Genomic DNA, 22,110 nt, shown 5'->3' with positions numbered 1-22,110 from the left:
GAAATAAAATCACACTCATCACCAACAGGTATTTCTTGTTCAGATGCAAAAGCATTCTAAAATACATATTAAATAAACTGGAAGGGAAATCAGCATCTATCATTTTAAAAGCCTGGTATATGAAAACTAATAAGACCAATATGCAAAGAAAAATATGGTGTGTTCTTTTCTTTGTGGGAGTGGTTTGTTGTTTGCTGGTTTTGTTTTACTTTTTAGGACAAGGCCTTACCATGTACTCAGGCTGATGCAAACAGAAGAAAAGTAATGTTTTCCTCTTTTTGTTGGCTGTATTTTTTTAAGACAAGGATACACCGGATACCCAGGCTGATGCAAATAATGATGTATTTGGTATTGTTATTTGTTTTTATTTGTTGTTTGGTTTTGTTTTTCCCCCACAAGAGAAGACCTCACCATGTATCCAGTCTGAGGCAGAACTTGGAGTCTGCTTATTTCAGCCTCCAATATGGCACCACACCCAGCTCAGAAATATGACTTTAACTAATAGGTGAAAGGAGGTTAAGCATTTTAAATAGAGAATATAAAGCAATTGATCACATAATTGATGTGACTCACACATCAGGAACTCATACCTCAAGCGAAGAGGGCCGGAATGCTGCCTCGAGAAAATGAGCCGGGACCTATGCCTTGGGCTAACAGGGCGAAGAAAGGGTGCCTCGGGAGAAGAGGGCTGCCTCGCGCGAACGGGACCAAACTGTTAAGAAATCCGATGAAATCGATGATTAATCCCCAAATAGGTTCAGTTTACATAAAGAAACGTCTGTAGTCGCTTACCTGGGTAGGGGAGTGGGGCGAATTTTCCACCTTTTTCAGCACCTCAGGCGCGGCAACTGAGACGACAGCGCGAGAACTTCAAAAGCCCTCTTGAGGACCCCAACAGGTCCTTTTCAGGGTTAGTGCGCCCAATGGAGGACTCCAATTGGCTAGCTGCGGTCAGCTGACTTCTCTCCAACTCCTTCCGCGCACTGCGGCTCACGAGGGCCCCAGCGGCACGTCAAATTTAGGTGTCTATGCAATTGCCTACATCTTTTTCGATTGAAAATTTTATGTGGACTATTTGAGTCTGACTTATACACTGAATGACTGAGAATTCTATAAAGCTGGGTGTCAAGCTTGGAGACAAACAGTCAAATAGAATGAACAAAAGAACAGAAGATTTTCATTTAAAAGTCAGGCCTTTGCTGGACAGATGGTTCAGTGGTTAAAGCACTGGCTGTTCTGCTCGGCCTAAGGCTGTGGTCGGAAGGATACACAAAAGCCTCACAACTTTTGACACCTTGAGTTTCCCCCGAATCCACTGCACTCTTTAGGTCTCCATCAAGGACAGATGCACTCTTCTGGCTTTTGTGGGCACTGCATGCACAGGGTACACAAATATGCATACATGCACAACACCATTCTATACCGCAAAAATACTTTTGTTAGAAAACACACATATATTTCATTCTTATATATTAATGTCCCTAGTTCTTTGTTGTATATAATAGCAGTTCTTATTTTCACCATTTCCTTTTTTCTGGATGGTAACACAGTCATTTTATTTTTCTTCTTAAGTGTGTTAATACAGTGAAACCAAACTGATCTCACTTTGAGAAGTTGAGTTAACAACACTTTGTATGTTGATAGATTCGATTTACTAATGTTTTACTATGAATTTTTACAACTGTGTACAATAAGAGTACTGGTACATTTTTTCTTCTGACAGTTTTGCTTAGGTTGCCACAGTATTTATTGTCATAAAATAAAATAGGAAGCTGGTCATATTTATAACCTTGAAAATGTAATGCAGATGAGATTTACCTCATTATTAAATTTTGTTGAAGTTCATAAGATCATTAGTATGGACATGGAGATTATCATTATTGTGTTTGAAAAGTTTTTCAACTATTATTTTAATATTTTAATTGCTTGAAGGCTAATCAAAATATTCCTTCGTGGGTATTGTATGCATGTTCAAAGAATTGCTAAGTTTTGCTTAATTTTCAAATTATGTTGTTTTCAGTGTTTTCTTATTATAATATTGTTTATTAGTTTTGTAATAAAACCTTACTTTCATTTTTAAAAGGTTTAAATATTTGTCATACAATAAGATGCATTTTTGTGTGTATGTATGTGCGTATGCTGTGTATCATGTTTGAATTTATTTGTGTGTGTGTGTCTGTGTGTGTGTGTGTGTGTGTGTGTATGTGTTTGTGTCTGCTAGAGTTTCAGGCCAAGAGTCTTCTTCGATTGCTCCCCTCATCATTTCACCAAAACACGATCCCTCACTTTAACCCAGTTAGCAACAGAAGTTCCCTATCTCTGTCTCCCCAGCCCTGAATTACAGATGGACAGCCATGCCCAGTGGGCTTTCCTTTTTTTTCATTTTTTGAGTGCCATGATCTACCTGTGGTCTTCATGCTTTTCTGGCAAGTGAATTGTCAAATACCTTTCCCAACCCTCATAATATGGTGTTTTATATACATACATAAAACATATATATATATATATATATATATATATATATATATATGATGTTTTAATCACTGTTCTATTGCTCTGAAGCAAAACCATGAGCAAGGCAACTAAAATGGGAAGCATTTAATTGGAGCCTTCCTCATAGTCTCAGAGTGTATTACCCTCATGACCGAAAGCATGGCAGCAAGCATAGCAGGCACGGTGCTGGAGAAGTAGCTGGGTATAACATCCGGATCTGCAGGTAGAAAGGCAGGGAGACTGGGACTCTCCTTACCTATTTGCAACCTTAACAGCCACTCCTAATAACATGCTTCTTCCAACTGGGACACATCTTCTAAATCTTCATAAATAATGCTACTCATTGATTGAATTACAGCTCAGATTTTGGAAGTCAGAAGTAAATGAATACCACAAAGTCATACCACACAGCAAACCTCACACAAAGAGATTTATTGGGAGGGAAAAATCCAGGAGGATGGCTGCCTCACCTCTGCTCAGGTGAGAAGCTGCATAGAACTGAGCAGAAGACAGAGTATATATATATATTTCTTCTTGATGGGACAGAGCTTCCTATGGTGACCAGAGATCGAATGATTACGTGACCTGCCCTTGGGGAAAATTTAGGCATTGGTGGGATTTTTTTCTATAGGCCACAACCTGGTCACTCTCCTATCTTGAATGGGTGATTACATTCCTTAGGATGGGGGACCATGGCCTGGCTATTGGAGCTCCTCAAAGCTGGCTTATGGGTGATAGCAACTCACATGCCTTGAGGGGTGAGTTCTGCCACTGGAGTACTCTGGGGTGGATGGAGACTGGTGGCCAGAGGTCTCCAGGGTCATCTCTTGGAACAAAAGGGAAAGTTTCCCTCACTACTCACATTGGCATGAATACCTAACACTGATGACTAAGCATTCCAATACATGAGCCTATTGGAACCATTCTTACTCAAACCATCACCTTCCAATCTCTGGCTCCCATAGGCTTATAGCCATATCTCAATGCAAATATCCATTCAGTCCAACTTCAAAAGTCCCTATAATCTCAATACTGTTTATAGGTCCAAAGTCCAAATTATAGGTCCAAAGTTCAAATTACCTTCTGAGATGCATGACAATCTCTTAACTGTAATGCCCTGTAAAATCAAAATAAAAAACACATCTCATACTTCCTACATACAAATGCACATGGTAAGCCTTGCCGTAGTGGCACATGTCTTTTTTTAATATTTATTTATTTATTATGTATACAATATTCTGTCTGTGTGTATGCCTGCAGGCCAGAAGAGGGCACAAGACCCCTTTACAGATGGTGGTGAGCCACCATGTGACTGCTGGGAATTGAACTCCTGACCTTTAGAAGAGCAGGCAATGCTCTTAACCTCTGAGCCATCTCCAGCCCCCGTGGTGCATGTCTTTAATCCCAGCACTCAGGAGGCAGAGGCAGGCAGATCTCTGTGAGTTCGAGGCAATCCTAGTCTACCAGAGCTAGTTCCAGGACAGGCCTTAAAAAGGAAAATAGAAAAACAAAGGCACAAGATATACATCACCATTCCTAAAGGGAGATTAGGGAGCATAGTGAGAAAATTCCAGAATAAAGTAAATTCAAAAACTAGCAGAACAGGCTTCAAATTCTGCATCTCCATGACTGATACTGAATCTCTGTTCCAAACTCCAACTTCTTTCAGTTTTGTTGACTGTAACATGCTTGTCTCTCTTACGATGATGATGCTATACCTAGTCTGTCACTCTCCTTGGCAGATATCCCACAGCTTTGGCTTCACCTCCACAGTTTCATAAATGGCATCCCCAGCCTCCATGCAGGGACTACGAGGCATGCATGCCTGGCCTCAGTTGCTTTCTGTAAGCATAGAGGAAGACCCCACAGCCCCTATCTTTGAACCATTTGGCTAAAGCTAACAAATTCTGCTGCTTGATGGGACTGGGAGCTTTGCACATTGTTCAGTTACTATTGCATCAGATTGCTGTTGATTATGGTTTTCTTCACTGCTTAAAAGCTTTCTGTAATTGCTTTCTACAACTTATGTGCCTAGTTGGATGGGGTATCTCTCTGAGGTCACCAGTCCCTTTATTCCATTTAGCATCAGGCATTTACTTAAGCTTTTTTATCTTCTTGAGCACTGAACATAGCCAACTATACTTTCTAATGTTCCTCCAGAAATTTTGGACAAGGTCAGAAAACAGTTACAATCTTTGCTAAAGTATCACATTTATGGTCTGTAGACCTTAGTAATATTCTTTCCTTTGAATCTTCTTGAGCTGGGCCCACATTGCCCTATTAGCATAGTCCCTAAGTCCCACTTCAAGTGTTCAACTTTTTCTATTCCAAAGTCTTCCATAGTCCTCAGACAACAGCACAGTTGGCCCTTTCACAGTGATAGCGCAGTCTTGGTACCACCTTCTATCTTAGCCACTGCTTTATTGCTATGAAGAAACACAATGGCCAAGGCAACTCTTCCTAAGGAAGCACTCAAATAGGGCTTCCTTGCAGTTTCAGAGCTTTCGTCCATTGTCATCATGGCAGAGAACATGGTGGCAGGGTGGACAGTTATGGTGCTGAGAACTAGCTGAGAGCTGCATCCTGATCTGCAGGCAAAGGGACAGAGAGATTGGGCCTGTCATGGACTTTTCAAAACCTCCAAGACCACTCCTAGTGACACATTTCCTCTACCAAAGCCATATATCCTAATTCTTCTTTCAAATAGCCCCAGTCCCTGGGGACTAAGCATTCAATTACTGGAGTCTATTGAGGCCATTCTTTTTCAAATCACCACATTCCTACGATTATTGCTAATGTTAAGTGGTGTGGTGGTTAGTATTGAGTATCAAATTTTTCTTCCTTTAGATGAATGAATTTAATATTTTTACTTTGGTTTTCATGAATACTATTTTCAGTATAAGCAGTATCATAAAACACTTAGTCTTTTGATTTTGACGTTTTATTTTCTAAAATGTATTTCAAGATTATATATTTTATATAATATACAAGTATTTCTTTTCTTTTGATAGATTAATATTCAATTGCATAGATACATAACATTTTACTTATCTCTACAAGTTGCTAGCTGTGTGTTATTTATACTGCATGTTTTTCATGAATAGTGTTTTTGTTCTTAAAAAGATAGTAGCTGGGCAGCTGCGCGTAGCTGCTTGGAGACCCGCGGAACACGTGTGATCAGGGCAGCAGGTGAACAGGCGGTGCAGCGGGGGGGTGGGTAATGGCACAGACACAGAAAATAGACATAAAGCTGTATTAAAGGAGAGAGGGAGAGGGAGAGAGAGAGAGAGATAGAGAGAGAGAGAGAGAGAGAGAGAGAGAGAGGGAGGGAGGGAGGGAGGGAGGGAGGAGAGGGAGAAGCAGAGAAGTGGGGAGAGAGGCAGAAGCGAAGCTGCCTCTCCGAGAGGAAGATGGAAAAGAGAGCAAGCTCAGGCCGGAAGCTGAAGATCAGCCTGCCTCAGCAGATGGGGAGGGAATGGGTGTGGCTTGTCTCTTAAAGGGACAGCAACCAAAACCATAACATTCCCAGGTCTTCCTTATAATAAAAAGCAGGAGATTAGACACCACAGTTTGAAGGAATCGGGACGGCGAATTCTCAAGACTGCTTCCTGCTGATTGTGGGCGTCGTCTTTGGGGGGGGGGAACCCGAGAGAAGGCTGGGTGCTGGTCACATCCTGGCATAGCTGGTCTCTTTGCTTCTGACCGGTGTCTGTGGCATGGAAATGTCTGGTGTCTCTAAGGTATTGGCAGAACAAAGAACAAAGTTAAATTAAGGAAATAATTTTTGGATCAGGGAATTGAGCGGGTATCTGACCTGTTTACGATGGATTTCTTAATTTGGCTCCCTGGAACTCATAAGAACTCCTTGGGTTTGTGAAAACAGAAGTTTTAGACACATAATGACTGTAGCATAAGAGATAAATTTGTTTTGAAATTTGTTTGGTGAGGTGACCTGGTAAAACCTCAACCTGGTAAAACCTCTCAGCTGTCAAACTGTCAAGAGATCTTTGAGAAGGATAAGGTTTTACTTGAGTTACTGATTAAAAAATGACAGAGAACTTACTTGGTTGGCACCCAGAGCTTCTTTTTAGGTCCTCCACAGTCGCTGAAGGTTGCACTTGACCTTTGTTGGTTAGCGCAGGCCTGCCAGGCTCCAGAAGACCTTGTGGGCTAAGAAATCTGTAGAAAGACAGGCCTACCTTGACCTGAGAAGCTAGGTTTGTTGATTCCAGTGATTCTGTCCACGTCTAGAGGTCTTTGGATGAAAGGCAGTTTTGATCTATGGTCAGCGCTCGGTAGTCACTGTGAACTGTAGAAGGACGTTGTTCTGTGCGCGCCTGTCTTCTTTGGAGGGAGCAGAGAGCTGCTGCTAGGAGCCAACCTGTCTCTTTTTGTTATGAAAAGTTTTTAATAATTAAATATTTAAATATCACATTCCCCAGATCTCTGAGCAGTTGAGGGCTGGATTAAATATAGCTGTAGTATATTGGCTCTTAACAGGTAAGATCCAGACTTGTAAAAAGGCAGAAAGAAGAATCTGCTGGCAATGGAAGGTTAATGTCGAATTGAAAATGGTAAAGAACAGCTTAAGGCATTTTTGTAAGAGACTTAGAAGTACATACCAGTTTAAAATATGAGACTTAGGATTTTGTTGTCTGAAATGAGATATAAAGAACAATTATTATATATAGATGGAATGAACAGGAATTGGGCAACGTGGATGCCGTTGATGGGCCCTATCAGAGACATATCATTTGCACAAAACACATGTAGCAGAGTTAACAGGAGAATTTTAGTGAAGATCTGGTGAAGAGGCAGGGTGAAATTGGGAGAGCTTGTTCACCTGACCCGCCTGGGAGAGCTTGGCTCTCAGCCAAGATAGCGACTTGTCACCTGATCCACCTGGCCCTCAGCCAAGATGGCGGCAGCCACGTGTTGCGGGGGGGGGGGGGTGGGGGGGAGTTACAATTTTTTGAGCTGTAAGGACTTTAAGTTTAATGAGGGGGACATGATCTGCTCTGTTGCTGAGCCACCATGACATAACAGAAGCCTCAGAGGGGAGGGGCAAAAGGCTGAAACCGAAAAAAAAAAACTGCACCACGCCACGGCTGGAATTAAAAAAGCCGGCTGGAAGTTTAAAAGCCAGAGAGCCGGTTGCTATCCAGAGCCAAAATCGTGAAAACCCGCGGAAAGCACCCAGTGCCTATATCAGAACGTCTTCTGAAAGAAATATAGGCAGGATGCAGAGCCGTGTGAACACCCGGGTCCCATGACCTGAGTGCTATGACCTAGCTGGATTCTGGCGACCCAGAACCCAGAGAGGCCAGAGGGAGCCGCTCCGAGTAAAGGAATTTAAAACATGTCTCTGAATAGTTTCAAATGAAGATATACAATCGTGAGCAGAGACATGGAAAACAGAAGCAGCTTAACATAATTAACTGGTAATGAAATTCAACTACTAAATAATCATTTTACAACTGTAAGTATGGCTATTAAGAACAGATGAAATATAACAAGTGTTACAACAACCAGTACACTTTAAGTGAGAGTAAAACTTACTAAGGTATAATGGGAAAAGCTATATAACTTCCTTTGTTGGGGAGAAATTAATTTATGAATTGATGAATCATTTTTCTTTGGAATATTCTCAAAAGTACTTCCACATTTATTACAGCACCATGTTCAACAGCAAAGATCTAGAACAGAAAATTTATGTTATTATGAGAGCCCCTTACATGTTTTAGCTTATGGCACATTCGCTTATTATTTTGCTGTAATTATTTTATTTTTATTTATTTCATTTTTAAGCAATATGGAAAGGATAATTATTGAGTATCCTGTGGAAGAGTAGCAAACCAGGCATTGATTAGCTTACCACCACAAAGTAATAAGCTGAGTGGTAATCCATTTGGCTGAAGCACTCTTACAGTTCCAGTAATAGTGAGTTTGTTTGTGTGCAATCCTCGCATATAATTCACACCACACAGGAAGATATTCCAGATTGCATGGGATACAGTTTTGGTATGTTATCATGAGTCATGATGCATAGAATTTACATTTGCATGATCTCTGATATGTCAAAGGGGTTCATGAAAGTCAGGGTCATGGAAATAGATAACCCTGATTGATCAAATGTCAGCACATGTCAAAAATTTGGGTCACAGAATGTAAGGCTGCAGTTCCTAATGAGAACCAACCTTATTTCCTAGATTATTTTTAAAAATTAATTTATGTTTCATGTTGGTATTGTGTTCATATGCATGGGTGTGCTTATATTCATGTGCATGTAGAGTTCAGAGGTCAACTTTGTGAAACATGAACATCATGGAAGGAATCAAAGCTTTCTGATTGAATTTCAGCCCTATTCCACAAAATGAAACTCATAACTGGAACTATTGTTAGGCCAAACACTTGTGAGTAGCCAGGTCATAGACCCTTGGGGGAGAACCTACTACTGTTATTCTACTAAATAGTCACAGTATTAAACTGATTCCTAATGATTTATTGTTAATGCATCTCTCATCCCTCATCAATGAAGTTTATAACTGGAGTAGATGGTGATTAAACCGAGCCCCCAAACTTGCCCAGTTGATACAATAAGAGACTGCAGCTACTCTGTCCAAATGGGACATATATATTATACTTTGTCCTCCCATATTGAGAAATAATAGGAAAAAGGGCAAAAAGCCTATAGGAGTGAGAAGTCTTTGATTAATACAAGGAAAACATTTCTTCCAGACACACAAGAGCAGCAGCCCATGGGAACCCACATATGTTACTATGTGGGTAACAGTACAGTACTATATACTGTAATAGAATGCACAAAGCCCCATGCATGTACAATTCAGATAAAATCCTAGTATGGGAAGGATGAGGTAGGCATGAACTTCCATTATTTGTTTTATCTGTTTTGTTTTTCACTTTGTGTCTACCTGTTTTATTTTTGTTGAGAGAGAACACAAAGTTGGGTGGGTAGGGTGGTGAGGAGGACCTGTGAGAAGTTGGGGAGGGGAAATAATGTGAACAAAATATACTGTATTAACAAAAATACTACTGGTCCTGGTAAGTCCTCCATGATCATGCTCTAGTGGAAAGCCACACATCCAAGAAAATCTGGACAGCACACATTGGACTTGATTGGTGAAAAAGACCCCCACAAAGTTGTGGGTTTAGGGAATAGAGGATAGATCTGAGAGGAGTGGTTTGGTACTTTGAATTAGACTAGCGACCATAAGCTCAGAGATTTGAATACCTGGTGTCTTAGTTGTAGGAGATGCAGACATGTCCTGACAGCCAGGTACTTGGCATGCTGTGCTTCTCAATATGAAGCATGGCACATTCTGCTTCTGAGTGGTCTCAGAAGTCAGAACACTGAATTCTGAAGAAACATAAATAATTGGGCAACATGCCTGCAGGTGAGTCTGCCCTCTCCATGTCTCTTTTAATGTGCTTCTTTGTCATAGAGGCTGTGGTGGTTTGCAAGAAAACGGCTTTCATAGGCTCATAGGAAGTGGCAATATTAGGAGGTGTGGCCTTGTTGAAGTAGGTATGGCATTGTTAGAGGAAGTATGTCACTGTGGTGGGCTCTGAGGTTTCAGATGCTCAAGCCAGGCCCAAAGTGGCACTCTCTTCCTGCTGTCTGTATATCCTAATGTAGAACTCTCAGGTACCTCTCCAGCACCATTTCTGCCTGTGTCCCACCATGCGTCCCCTCCATGATGACAATGGACTAAACCTCTGAACTTTAAGCCCAGTCCCAACTAAATGCTTTTCTTTATAGAGTTGCTGTGGTCATGGTGTCTCTTCACAGCAATAGAAAACCTAACTAATCCAAAGTTGGTTCAAGGGTCTGGGATATATCTGTGATAGGCCAGACCATACTTTTGTTTGGAGGAATATGGAACACTTCATCAGCAGTCTTAGACTGGAAAAAATTGCTGATGCTTTAAGCATGATTTAATGGACACTACTAGTAGGGGCATAGAAGACAGCAGTGCTGAGGGGTGATGTGAACTGTGAGGGGCCCAGCGCTAGAGGTTTCAGAGGGAGAAGAGTAATAAATAGTATGTGGCCTAGGGAACAGCCTTGGAAATTTTGGCAAATAATGTGGCTGCTTTCTGCCCCCGTCCAAAAAAATATGCCTGAGGTAGAGGAAGATTCCAGACACTCTAGTATTAACTTGTTTGCTTGGTTATTAATGGCCACACTTATGTAGATTTCAAATGAATGGAGCAAGCTGAGTAAGGAACAGTACAAAATTACCATTGGAGGAGAAAAGGAACATCAGGAGTGTAGACAGATTTTAAAAAATCTTGATGCTTACGTGGAATAAAGGGAGTGTTGACCTCAGAGTAAGACCCCACCTGCCTAAACTTCCAACTTGTGAAAAGGAATTAAAATGAAAAGTAGTTAAAGAAAAACTTAGGGCCAGAGCTTAGGGATATTCTCACCTTTAATCCAAGCTCTTAGAAGGCAAAAGCGTACTGTTTTTCTGAGTTCAAGGGCCAACGTGTATCTACAGAGTGAATTCCAGAGAGCCAAACTTAGGCAGAGAAAGAATCATCAAAAACCAGAAAGCTGGTGAAAGGGGGCCAGGTTCAACCCCAGGAAGCTGTAGAACTTGGCAACTTTGGCCATGTGGTTCTGGCTTTAGAGTGCAAGGATAGAAGAAAGACCTGATGTGATCTCCCTTCATGGTTAGAAAAACCCACTGAGGCCATGAGCATATCGTGGGTTTCCTTGCATGGAGGCCTAGAGAGGCATTTAATAGCACTACACTAACCAGCTTTAAATCAGGACAAAGAATGTGAATTGGATGCCGTGCCTTTTTAAGGAGGTTACCACTCATGCTTTTTTCATGTGAAAGCATGCTCACAAATCAAGCAACACCAATGAGAAAAATAAAACACTGTCTGTTGACAATCATTTTAGTTTGTTTGCTGAACCAAACAGGTTTATATCAATGACAACATATTTAATTACTATCAGCTTTAAGACCAGTCAAGTCATAGGTTGAAAATTAAAACAAACCTCTAAGTTGGAAATTATCTTTGGGAGTTCTGAAACATGTCAGTAGAAACTATGTCGTTCTTTGTACTTTCAAAACAACCCAAGCAATATTTCTTGGTCATAAAACACTGATTTCTGTAGAAGATGAATCAACCCACTGATAGACACTAATAAGAAAGTGTACAAATAATCTTTAAGTCTCAGTTATTTTGTTAACTAATCTGTGGTTTCAAGTACCAGTTAAACTTTACGTCTCTGTTTCAGATAACGCTGTTCCACTGAAGTCACCACACACGAGGACAAAGGCTTGCCCTACACATTTCACGCTTCAACTGCTACAGACTGTCACTGAAAACTATGCTTGGTCAGTCTGAACCCTGTCAAGTAAACTATGGAAGTAGCAAACCACGACACAACTGTGCTAGCACTTTTCTTTTCAAGTCGAACTCCAACTTAGGTACAACCTGGGAAGCTACCACCCCAGTCTGTGACAGCTGTTGGAACTTGGCTACTGGACATTGTGAAGTATGTGGTTTGTACAGTACATTCTCAGGGCCCACACAGGTTCCCGCAGAGGCTGCAGCCAGCCCTGAAGCATTGAGCAACAGTGCACTGACAGACTCCAGCAGGGCTCGGTACCCATGTGGTCTGATGTGAGTACTGTGAGGCTGCTGGGAGTTAGCTGAGTATCCATGCTGCTCTGGGGCTGTGATGTGCTTGGTCCAGGGTTGGGATAAGCAGCATGTGGATTGGAACGCTGATAGTCGGGGGTCATGATGAGTCCACCTGAGGTAGTGGTAGGAGAGACAACTCTCACTTTTTTCAAGCGTGGCCTCTTGTGTGCCACTGTCCATGGTTCTCTGGATGCCATTCCTTTAGTGTGGTTATAGCCCTGGTGCTGCTGCTGCTGCTGCTGCTGCTGCTGCTGGTGGTGGTGGTGGTGGTGGTGGTGGAGGAGGTGGTGATGGTGGTGGTGTGGTGTTCTTTTTGTCTCCTTTGTCATTGTGTTCTTCTGTTAAAAATTCTCATTTGGGGTAAGGGATCTGACAACCGGCAAAAACATCTGATGTGGGAAGTGGGTCTTCTAGGAAGTAGGGGTCCTGCATGGCCTGCTCTGAGGTAATTTGCTTTATTGGATCCATAGTGAGCAACGTCTGAAGCAAGTAGAATGCTTTACTATCAGGTTTAACTTTATGCTTTTCCATATACTTGATAAGGCTGCATTTGGTGTACGTATTTCTTCTGAAATCTTTTCATTAATGTTAAGGTTCGGGGCATCTTTTTTATATCTTCCCAATCTTTATCTGCAGGGAATCCCATTACATTGAATATTCTGTCCAGCTTGTCATGGTGATAAGGATTACTAGTTTTGATGTCCTCTTGTGGACACGGAACATTGGTTCTGACATTAGTAGTTCAATTGCTTTGGTATAATGTCGTGCTCCAAGGAGTAATTCTGGGGGCTCGGTACCAGAATGTTACAACCACTGGACCAAATCTGCTAAAGGCTTCAAAGGTGAATTAAATAATCGGGGCAAAGCCCATGTCAGCAATTTTTTACTCTTCCTCGCTCAGGACCTTCACCCATAACTAAAATATTAGCAGGTTTCAAATCCCTGTGTACCACCTAGTTGGCATGAGGATAATGAATCCCATCTAGGATCTGGTATAACAGCGACTTCAGCATTCCCCGATGTAACTGAAACTGGCTTCTTGTTGCTTTTGAAGTCTCTGTGAAACTTAATGAGATGCCAGAGGTCATGTTCAGCATAGTCAAAGAGAAGCCATACTTTCTGATCAGCATGAGACGAAACACCTTCTGAAGAGAGATGACGTTTGGGGTGCTTAAGCTTCTCGAAGTAATGTTATCTCTCTGCATGCTGACCTAGGAATTCCAGTTCTTTCTATTTGTTTTAAAGCATAGTCTTTATTGTCCTTCCCATCTTTCCTCTTCGCCATTGTAGACATGTCCATAAGTGCCATCGACCAACTTTGCAGCCCTCGTATTCAACAGGTCCTCAACCCTACTCCCGTTGCTTCGCACGCACTTTAAAATCATATCTATAGTCCACAGCCTCCGAGGGCCGGGCGCTGAGGTGGGGGGCCGAGGGCAGCGGTGAGACCGTGCCCCGCGGCAGCTGCAGCCCCTGAGCTACACTTGCCAGCTTGCAGCACCAGCCCGCCTCACTGGGCGATGGCAGGAGGCCCCGGGCAGGCGTCGGTTTACATCCAGGGGAGAGCCAGTGGTCCCCGCAGTCGTGTGAGAGCCTAGGGACGCGCTGGGGGCGGGGAGCGGAGTCCTCCCTTGTGCCCCTGCTCCAGGGTGCCGGCTCACAAGCGTGCACGGTGTTGGCCGCGTGTGCTGCAGCAGTCGCGGGCCGGCCATGGCTGGCTCTGCTCGTCGCCCACGCGCGTCGGGCCTCACCTTCTCCCACAGGCGCTCAGGCACACTCGGGCTGCCATTAGCCCAACAGACCAGCGATGCCACACAACAGCTGGTAACTCCCATTCTTGCTTTTTTTTTTTTTTAAAAAAAAAAAAAAGAAACAATATACCGAGAAGAAATCTGAGACACAGACTGGGAATGCACAGAGGAATCAAGTAGGTTACTGAACAGCCACCAGGGTGGACAGCCTTAGTCTCTAGGCCCTAGGTACCTGGGCAAAACCCTGGCCCCTCCCCCACCTGCTTCATTTTCACTAGCCAGCCAGCAGTCAAGCCTCCTGCAGGTTGGTTATTCCAGAGCCTCCCCCTCATCGATCAGGCCCTTTAAACTACAAATCCCAGTCACTTCCAAATCCACCCATGCACCATGAAAATCAGAGGATCTCTGTGGCACAGACTGGGAGTGCACCAAGTGGACCAAGAGGTGGGTGATGGTCACCCAACTGGACAGGCCAGTTTCTAGGCACCAAGTCTCATGCAAAACACCGGGCCCCTCCCACACCTGCCTCAGCCTCAGCAGACAGCCAGCAGGTCAGCCTCCTGCAGGTAAACTGCTCCAACACTCCCCAGGCATTGACCCTGTAAGCTGCAACTGTTACTCTGACCCCAAACCCACCCATCCCCCATGACCCCAGAGGATCTCTGAGGCACAGACTGTGACTACACAGAATAGACCAAGAGGTAAGTGGCCAGCTCCCCAGGTGGACAGCCCAGTCTCTAGGCCCTAGGTACTGGGGAAAACTCTGAGCCCCTCCCCCACCTGCCTCAGCTTCACTAGCCAGCCAGCAGGCAAGGCTCCTGCAGAGAGGCTGCTCCAACACACCACCCAATCGATCAGACCTTGTAAGCTACAACTCCCACTCCTCTCTCAAACCCATCCTCTGTGATCTCAGAGTATCTCTGATACACAGAGGGGACCAAGATGTGAGTGACCAGCTCCCATGCTGGACAGACCATTCTCTAGGACTTTGATACTGATGCAAAACCCGGGGCCCTCTACTACCTGCCAAAGTATCATTAGTTAGCCAACAGGCAGCTACTTAACACCCAGCATCAGTCAGACTTGTAATCTACAAGTCCCACTCCACCCTCTAACTCACCTATCCATGGAGACCTCAGTAGTTCCTGTGGGGGCCAGCCATGACCAGCCATGATAAGCTAAGAATGGGCAGGTCACCCAAAGGAAGTTCTTTTATTTCCAACCATTATCACCTGTCAGTAGAACTGGCCCATAGATAAATTTAAATGGAGGCCTGAGTCTCAGTAGTTTACCCTGAGGCAATGCCTGGTTGCAGGAGGAACCACAAACTGAGATTACCTGACCAAGAACATTATTACCACCCAAGAACAGATCATTCAAAGGAAATGCCAGTCCAAACACTGTAGATAGGATCACCTGCCAGCACACACTCATCAGGACATCCCTAGACAAATGTCAACCAGTCAGGGGTCTTAAAACCTCAGAAAGCCTTCACCCCCACCGTTACTACTATAAAAACCCAATTCTAACTGAGCTTGGGATTCTCCGGTTATTCCAATACTTTGGCCATGGTGGGAAACCGAGTCTGCAAATTTGATTAAAATAAAGGCTCTTTGCTTTTTTACATACGGGACTCAGTCTCCTTGTTGATTTTTGCAAGGACTTCAGGGATTTGGGCATAACATTTGGGGGCTTGTCCCAGATCCCCCAAAGCCCATTAAGAATACCACCTGTAGACCCTTCAACCGACTGGCAAGTTTTCTGTGTTTTGTTTCACGTCAGTAAATTTTCTGTGTTTTATTTCATGTCTCATGTCTGTCTGTGAACGGGCCCAGAAACTGTAGTGCCTGAAGACAATCTGTGGATGTGGGAAAGGATCACAGGCAGGGCACCAAAAAAGACGTTCCCAGGGCCCTTCTGCTGACGGTGGCTTCCTCTGGCGAGATACACCTGTAGCATTTCTCAGTTCTGTGGTAAGACACGCGAGTAGCATGGTCAGTTCTCTGGTGAGACACACTGGTAGTGGGTCTCAAGTCTGTATAGAGACACACAGATAGCCATCTCATTGCCATTGTGATAGAGGGGCGGGTCACACCCACAAAACAGCTTGAAGCTGTGTCTTTGGTTTAGTTGCTGGAAGCTGGGTCTCTGGTTTGGTTCAGTGCCATTGTTCTGTTCTTCATCCCGTGTGTCTGTGTGTTGTTGTGTTTTTGTCCTGACTTAGACTGATGCTGACGATATGGGACAGACACAAATCAGACTTCTTTGACTTTGATACTGTGATCACTTACAGGACTTTAGAGAAAGGGCCATAAGCATAGGGATTATTTTCCTCGCCACCTTAAACATTTCATGAGAAGGAGTCAGCCTTGGCCTCAAGCACCAGGCTGCCAGCTGCGGGGCAGCGAGCTTGTGTGGATGGATGGGTGGGCTATGCAGCTTTTCAGTTACAACATAGCAAGGCTGCCAGGCACAGTTGTAGAGGACAGATGAACCCCAATAGGATTTCAAACAGTAACAGAGAGTCTGGGGTTAATTGATATGACTTGGAGAAGTTAACAATCTTTTCCCTCTCATGCTGCATACCTCCCATGCTGGTGGATGAGTTCCCTCTGCCTGCCCGAGGGGCTGCATGCTTCAGCTTCTGATCAAACCTGACATAGGTTTGGCTCCTTGGGTCAAGGACTCTTTCAGATCCAATATGTTATAAATATTTGCCATCATTTATAGGGGCTGGTTACAAGTTATTATTGAAAGCCAGGCAGTGGTGGCGCATGCCTTTAATCCCAGCACTCGGGAGGCAGAGGCAGGCGGATCTCTGTGAGTTCAAGACCAGCCTGGTCTATAAGAGCTAGCTCCAGGACAGGCTCTAAAAGCTGCAGAGAAAACCTGTCTCGAAAAACCAAAAAAAAAATAAATGTTATTATTGATTAATGTATAACAAAAAACTACTGTTGGTCTCAAATGTTTCATGTTGGTACAGGATATTGTGTGATATAAATTTTAAGGTTTTTTAATAATATGTGCATGTTTCTGTTCTTGTTTAAAATATTGTAGTCATACATCATACACCACTGAGAAAAAAACACACACATAAAAAGACTTTGGTAAGAGTTTTTATATTGTCTAAAAAGCAAGAGACAAAAAACAAGAGAGATTTTGGTATATTGTCTAAAAAGCGAGAAAAAATGGGGGGATGTAAACTATGTTTGCTGTGGTTTCTCATACAGGCAAATATTGAATGTGCTTGTTTTGTTGAAAAGTTTATCCATGTAAGTTTTCTTGCAAGCATGGAGCTAATACAGAAATGTTCTATTTTTGCTGTTATGGGCCTAATTTCAGAAATTTATCACTGAGCTCCGGTTACTAAATTTGGGCTAGCAAAAATTCAGATAACTTTTTGGTATAGATAATATTAAAACTGTTATATGCTGCTACTTTTTTAAAGTTGGTTTTAGAAGTAGATTATGGCTCTTCCTTTGCTAGACTCATGTTTTATTTACTTAAAATTTATGCATGGGTAATTAAAAAACCATAAGACATAATTCCAGTTTAATTTTAAATTGCCATTTTTACTAGAGTTAAACAAAAAGTGGATGCAACATGATTCATCACCATCTTTTTAAGTGACCACGTGGAGTGGGCCTAACAAATCTCCAAGATAGTTTAGATTGGGACAAATTTTTGCATGATAGACTCTTGTCGCTTTCTAAAAAGTACTTTATTTTTTATATTCTTGATGTTTGCAAAAAGAAAAGTTTTAGAGATTTTAAGGTTTTAATAAATTTATAAGGCTGTGAGACATCTGTGTTATAAAATGTATTTATATTATGTGTTCATATTATTAAAGTTTAAGCTATTTGGATAAACTAGAGGTCATAAAGTTTTAATATTGTACTAAGCGTAGGATGTGGACATGTCTTTTAAGGGGAAAGTACTGTGTGTGTGTACTATGTCAATCACTCTAGTGGTAAGTTGAAGATTCAGATAGAGCTGTGTTAATGATCAAGAACCAAACACAGAAGGCCTGGAGGAAAGCTTGTTCGAACTGGTGCTCCTTGATTAACAACCTTGCCTTCCTGCTGATAAATAGGCCTCTAACAATCTTGCGCTTGTCAACAGACTTGGAGATGGCTTTTGTTAGAGAAGGGTCAATACTGTTCGACGTATGGTATTAAAGGTTCAGTAATCACTCCTTGAGCCCTGGACAGACAGGACCCATGATCGAGTCCTGTCATGGGTATTTGCAAAGGGGGAAAGTGTAAAGGCCTAGGGCAGTTTTCCCAGGTCAACTTAGTACACACCTGCCAAGATGGGTTCTATAGATCAGTAGAAAGATAGACCTTAGTCTCAGTTTGCCATAGGGCAATGCTAGCTCTTAGACTCCCTCCTGTTCCCATTTCACCTTGGGACCTGTTCCTTGCTTTTGCAGGAGACAGCGTTAAACAGCTAGATATAAACTTGTTCTGTGTTTCCCCTTGGAATGGACTAATTCATTCTTTATTAGCTTGAATTCAGAATCATTACAGAATGTGGAGTTCTAGTCTTGTAAAAGCTGCTAGATTACTATAGACTGTTTAACAAAATACAAGGTTAGTCAGTCATTTTAAAGGGCTGATATAATTAGTTACAAAAATAAGCCTTATTTAGTTCCCTGTATGCGTTTTCAAAGTCTAACTTAAAGCAAATGGTAAAAACAAGTTTGTCTAATCACACATACCTAGTCAGCCCTCATACTTCAGAGATCTGCAGAATATGTCATTTAAAATAATGACTAAAAAAAGATTATTATATTAGACTCCAAGATCCTAGCAGTAACCCAAGGTCTCCAGAGAAGATTATGAGACACCATGATGTCTCCACCTGGATTACGACAATGCTGGCCACTGGGGTGAGATGACCCCCCAGTGCACACCAGTTGCCAGGACCAGGTCCAGACTGTTGACAAACAACAGGACCTTGGAGAATTGATTGCAATCACTTTAGCCTAGACAAATAAGGTGAATCTTTTCCATGACCCTCTTTCCATAGGAAAAAAAAATAACCTTATGGGCCTGGCTGAGACAGTAAGACTGCTCTAGATTATTTCTGCCTCAATGCTATGGAGACCTGGGTATGACTAACTGTATATGGACTCTGGTCCTTGTCTTTTTAATAGATTTAAAAACTATTTGGTCTGTTCTCAGATATACTTTATATATCCTTCTGAGATATCTGATGGTATTAATGGCTAGGGCAGTTATAATGTCAGTTTAATAACAAAAGTATCCAGATTCTTCCACAAAGCTACAGCCAGTTTGTTAGTACAGTTAAAAATGTAATTAAGGTCTAAGAATATAAAAGTTCATAAACTTGAGGGCCTAAAAATAATTCTTAAGACATAATCAGGTCAAGTTATAAAAAATGTTTGCAGGACTCTGGAACTGACCTTCACCCAGCTACTCATCTGGGGTCCACAAACTTTCTGAGCTCCTCAGATCAAGGTGTGTTATACATTGACTGGACACATAGTGACAGGATGTTGCAGCCAGATGCCAGGTTGTGTTTCAAGTAAACCCCAAACAGAGAGGTCTAACCCAGGAAGGGGTCCAAATGAGAGATGAACAACCCCAAGAATCCTGAGAAAAACTGAATTCACCAAGATTTGGCCTGCTGGGGGGAGGATGAAATTACTTGCTAAGTTTTATAGCTATCTTGTCCAGGTAGACAGAAGCATTTCCACCCAGAATAAAACTATTCAAAAATAGTTTTAAAAAAGCTCCTCTGGGAACTGGGCCCCTGATTTGCCCTCCTTCTAGCAATGGGGTCTGATAATATCCAGATAATAAACAATAATATCCACCTCGACCTTTACATGTTGATACCACTTCCAGTGTCTTGTTGTGTTACAGTTCTATGCATGGTCTCCAGCTGGGCCCCCCCCTACTTGCCAGAAACAAGTGAGTTTCACTGCAAAAAAAAGGGTTCATAAAACAGAGGCTTTCTCAAAAAATTCCTTTAGATAGATTCTGGCCTTTGGGAAACATGAAAGCCCTAGGTAATCAGACTGTATGCCACAGGAAGGGAACCTGGAGGATTAATTATTCCCAGCCAGAAATCAGTCAGGATTGCTGATTATGCTAGATAATTGGCTTCTGGACTACAAAGAGATAGGAACTAACCAGACTGTCAGCCATTCACAGACAAAAGTCACTGTGACTGGACACCCCAAATTAGCATTAGGAAGGGACTTAACCTGGGCACTTCCCTTATTCCTGATGCCTGCTATTCTGCCTTATGGGTTAATGCATCTGGATAACAATGATAGTACTGAGTCCTTGAGACTACTTGATGTATGCATGTACTAATGGTTGACTAAAACATGCCTCTTCCGATACTTTCCAAACTAATAGACAGGTTGATTAGGACCTACAGATACTAAGTTTCCATTTCTTAATTAAAACAACAGTAAGATTCCCTTACAGAAATACTCCTGCAAAGGAGACTATGCATGACTTTGGGAGAAACTTGTTGTTTCTATGTTATTTGATCAGGAGTAATTGGAGAAATTCTTACCATGGTCGGGGCAACCTCAAAAAAGAAGAGACAAAGACATAAATAATTGGTACTAGTCTCTGCTCTCATTGGTCCCCCTGGCTAACTACTCTGCTATCAGTACAGGCTGGGCCTTTAATTCTCATTCTAATTGGATGAATTTTGGGCCCTGCATCGTAAACTATATGGCCAGTTATGTATCAGTTCAGTAAAATTAATGGTCCTTGGGTCTAACTACCCTCCTTACATCAGGAAGAGGCCACGACTTGACTCATTCACTAAGTGGGGGAACGTTACAGGGGCCCCAGAAGGTAGCATGCCCCCAGACATTAGCACAACTGACTCCATGGTGGAAGTATATTCAAGCTGGTGAAACTCAGCAGGTTACAGCACCATCTGCCAACACTATAACAAAGACCTAATCCAGCAAGGTCCATAGTTCTGAGAACATCTCTAAAAGTACAAAACCTTGCCTTTTGGCTTCTATAGCTCTGCTTTTGGCTAACTGTTCTTGTTAACTTGAGTAAGCCAACCCAAGACTGGATTTTTCTGCTTAAATGTTGCACCTTGAGAAAGGATGGGGGCTACACTGGGATCCTAAATGCCTAATGTAGTCATAGGCTAGCTAATAAATAGTTCTATTGGCTTAAATTTGTGTTTGAGCAGTGCTCTCTGGTGGACACCCCACAACAATTATAATTACAATCCACCCTGCCTTTTCCTCCCTCCAACCCTCTCAAATATCCTTCTTACTCTTTCAAATTCTTCAGCTATTTTTTTCAATCATCATCCCCACTTCCCATAAGCATATAATTTTATCAGGATTCTAACTTCATAAATCACCTACAAAATCAAGTGATACCAGATGGATTTGATAGAAAAATTCCACTTTTAATGTCTACTATTCTTAAAGAAAATGGAAGAATGACTCCTGAAGACAGTCTTAGACCTAAAGACTAGCACCTTAAAAAATAGAAAAATAGAAGAAAATCTTCAATACACATGATCACCACAGACGTTCAAATTTAACTGGCTCTGTCTGGTTGGGACTCAAGATTGGCAGACGCTTGTAACATTTGTCTCTTCTGTCCCTTTCTTTTCCTCACTTTTGTCTTGAGGTTGTCTGTCACTATTAGCACCCAACGCCTCTGCCACTAGGTCATACATTGGTGAGTGTTTGTGACAAGTCTTTTCATATGCAGAGAATGTACTAATGCAACATTATGATGAGGAGAAGACCCAAATGACATAGAAGAAAAAGGTAAACTTAAGTTTTAATGACATTTTATCATAATATAAAGGTGCCAAAATAATGTAATGTTAACAAGAAGAAATACAAAACAATTTCTTATTATATTGACATTTTAATAGTTTTTACAGTCTATATAAGTAACATGAAAGGGTATACTAAGTCATTAAATTTTCATTTTTCATCAAAATATGAAATAATGTGTTTAAAGAGAAAACTCTATATATTGATTATGTTATTATATTTTTCTTCCTGAGAAGTAAAGGTAATTTCTTTTCATCACCCAAACCAAATTAATAGAAATGGCTTTAAATACTTTCTAAGTTATTTCTTTTACTGGTGGTCCCTTGTTTGTTATTTTAACAGATAAATGAAACAAATTTGATTTAATGTTGACTTA

At 42.0% G+C, this 22,110-nt stretch overlaps 1 pseudogene; it reads right to left on the bottom strand.

Annotated features, from left to right (window-relative positions):
- Positions 1-1,181: 1,181 nt before the first annotated feature.
- LOC119804389 lies at positions 1,182-14,567 on the bottom strand (annotated as a pseudogene).
- Positions 14,568-22,110: the final 7,543 nt, after the last annotated feature.

This window comes from Arvicola amphibius, chromosome X (assembly GCF_903992535.2).
Source record: "Arvicola amphibius chromosome X, mArvAmp1.2, whole genome shotgun sequence".
In the NCBI taxonomy this organism is placed as follows: domain Eukaryota; kingdom Metazoa; phylum Chordata; class Mammalia; order Rodentia; family Cricetidae; genus Arvicola; species Arvicola amphibius.
This window is presented reverse-complemented; position numbering and strand designations above follow the sequence as displayed.